Source organism: Drosophila willistoni, unplaced genomic scaffold (assembly GCF_018902025.1).
Source record: "Drosophila willistoni isolate 14030-0811.24 unplaced genomic scaffold, UCI_dwil_1.1 Seg169, whole genome shotgun sequence".
Taxonomy (NCBI): domain Eukaryota; kingdom Metazoa; phylum Arthropoda; class Insecta; order Diptera; family Drosophilidae; genus Drosophila; species Drosophila willistoni.
The window spans coordinates 905,101-908,449 of NW_025814128.1; positions in this window are offsets into that span (position 1 = coordinate 905,101).

A 3,349-nucleotide genomic window follows, 5' to 3' on the forward strand; every position below is an offset into this window, starting at 1 on the left:
ATCGTGTGCCCATCTTAGTTGCTGGCTCTTTTTTTTTCACCAGGCTGGCGGAATGGGTTCTTAAGGACGGCGTCTGGTGCTGGAGGTGGCATTACCGACTGATATGCTGGTTTACTGCTAGGCTGAGAGTCGGATGTATCCTTGTGCGTAGAGGACGTTTCTATGGGACTTGGCATCTTCATAAGAGTTTTAGACTTGTTACCCGCAACTACCAATGCATTGCAATGGACGAATTGTTAAATTGACGGGCCTGTTGGGTTTATCAAATGGTGGCAAATGCAAAAGATAACCCCCACATCGTATGAAATGGGGGCATGGGGGTGGGCTGTGGTTCTAAATCGATCCTTCCGTCTGTCCCAGATTGGGATGGACGGTCGGTCCGTTTCACGAACGATGGCATTTGATAGTACGTGTCCCACTCCGCCCACATTGCCAACAGAACAGCACCTGTTCTGCAAAATGACTAGTTTCTCCACATTTGCGACAAGCAGTGCAGATGTCCACGAGTGTTTCGGAGAGCTGGCATATAACTGTCCCGTCCAGGTTGGCTTGCTCTGATCGGACAGTTTCGAAATTAACCACCAACTTGGTTAAGTCTAAATATAGAGCTTGTACTCTGTTAACAGATTTTCGTAGATTCTGTCGAGTTCCTGTAACGATGAATAATGAGCTCTCTTCATCATTAATCGGAGGTCCATTAGATATTCTTTGTATGGTTCCAGATGACGCTTTTTTCGAGCACGTATGCTGTCTTCTAGTTTCTCAAAGTAACGGGGAGGGAGAAAGAACTCTAGGAATTCGGCCTTGAAATCAACCCATGTCATCTCTGGATACCCGCTTGTTTGCCATCAACTATTGGCTCGTCCGGCCAATAAGATGGATATCATCGGGGGCAATGTCTCTAAACTCAGGCGGTACGTTGCGGCTCGACTCTCTATCTACTCGATAAAGTAGATGGGATCGGTTGACCCGCTAAAGGCAATGCCGCATTTGGTTATACGCCCTAGACTGGGATTTTATGTCTAATTTCTTATCTCTAAACTGGGCTTCCAGTCCAGCGAGTCGACTCAATACTACGGGATGATGAAGTATTGCCTCTATTGAGGCGAACTCGCGAAGCGATTCCTCACGCCCATTGCCGGTAGACAAATAACGATTCTTGACAGTATAATATTTTTAATAAGATAAAAGGCTTTCGATTCAGCTAAGTGAACCGATAGACTATGGCATTGCATATGTAAGTTAACCAATATTTACGTATATGGGTAGATATTTTTTTTCTTCTTTATTCTTCTTCTTTGATTTGTAGTAGGCTCTGCAGAGTAAGGGGTCAGAAAATATGGATATACATATTTGTTCGAATAAAAATAAATAAAAGCGATGCGAAGGCGAGAATTATTCCCACAAAAGGGACCTTTGAGGTACTTTTGGTTTTAATATTCTGTAAAATATTTGCGATGGTTTGAATATATGGAAATGATCTTGCCTGGCTGCTGGAGAAGCTGCTAAATATCCTGCGATGCCATCCAAAGAAGTAAATATTACTCCTGTTAGCGCTTTGTATATCCTTAGGGAAAAAATTGTCCTTGCTACAGAATTTTCTAATGTCCTTAGTATTAATATCCTTGGGTGCTGAGATCTTCTTAAAGCTTTTTAGCACTGGGTCCTCGGCGGTGAATGTCACTGTCCATCTTGATCCTTCCCTGTAAATATCCTTGTGTTGGTGCGTAGTCCTGATTGATATTGTCCTTCCGAATTGGAACACTTTACTTTTATTTTAACGTTATCTTGATGTTCCGAACACTGACTGCCCTTTCGGTTCACATGCTTTGATTTTTAAATTGACTGACATGTTGGACGATTCTCTCTCCCTCACTGTCCACGTGAGAGCGGTCGATTTGTAAGCAACCCATTCCCAGCCCCCGTTCAACTAGAATTGCGTTATGGTGGAACTTAAACTTCCGACTACCTAAGAGACCTTGTTCGTTTTCTCTGGTTATTTCTCTCGCTATTCTCTAATAGAGACCCTTTTTTTCTTTAAAAAAAAACTCACTTTTCCTTGTATGGCTCTGTCGATTGCTCCGTTGATGACTCTGTCGCTAGCTCTGTCGATAACTCTGTTGCTGACTCCATTAATAATCCTATCAGAACTGCGCTGTTCACTATACTATTAATCCTTTCGAAAACTCTGTTGATGGCTCTGCTGATGAATCTGTCGAAACCCTGTCGGAGACTCCGACGATATTCTTCCCTTAGCATTGTAGGACTTTGTTTATTTTTTTCCTTTTTTTTCTAATACATTTGTTTCACTGTACCCAAAACTAAAAATAATGGCACGAGTATGACAAAAAAAAAAAAAAATATTTTCTCACACATATGTATGTTCAATATAGGCGATATCCCTATGAAAACCCTTCCATACGTACACTGCGCGCCACTTAAATAGGACATCTCTAAAGTCGATTTTCTATACTTAATATCTGCTAAGCCAAGCCAACTATGAATATAATTTTTGTTTTCTCAAAATGTTTGTTTTATTATTATTATTAAAAGTTGTGAATATATAAAAAACAGTGTTAACCAATAAGCAACAAAATGTGGAGTATTAAATGTGCACCACTTGAATATGACACTTTAACTTAAAATTGTTTAAGAACATTTCAATCCTCTTCAAATAAAAATATTACTCAAAAAAAAATTATTAACATGTTTTTAAACAAAAAAAGAATTTGTTAATAGTATGTTGAGCCACCTTTTTTCTCCAAAACCTCACACATTTGGTTTGGAAGGGATTCATACAATTTTCCCAAATAATTCAAGGAAATCGAGCCCCATGCTAATTTAATAGCTGCAATCATTTCTGGAACGCTCGAATATTACTGACCTGATCCATATACTTGTCGTGTTAGCCATCCCCACACATTCTCAATAATATTCAAGTCTGGTAAATAGGGTGGCCAGTTTAATAGCTCCACATTTTGGCTCGCTATATACGATTTAACAATCCGGGCCGTATGTCTAGGGGCATTATCATGTTGATACATCCATTTTAGATTGGCAAAAAGAGTTTGGAAGTGTGGCCGCTTTCAATATACCATTATAGCACAACGCATTCATGGTGGTTGGAACAAATTTAAGCTCAAAGGTGCCATAATAGGAAATGGCCCCCCACACAGTAATACCTCCAGCACAACTGTGCACGATGCCACTCTGAAGTCCAGGTTACATGTTCGCGAGCGAACTCAAGTCCTTGGAACTTCCGAACCAGGTTGAGAGTTTGCTTCTTGATTTTTAGTCTCTTCAGGTGTGGACAAAGAGTCGTGCGAATTGGAAGCTTCTCTAATATATC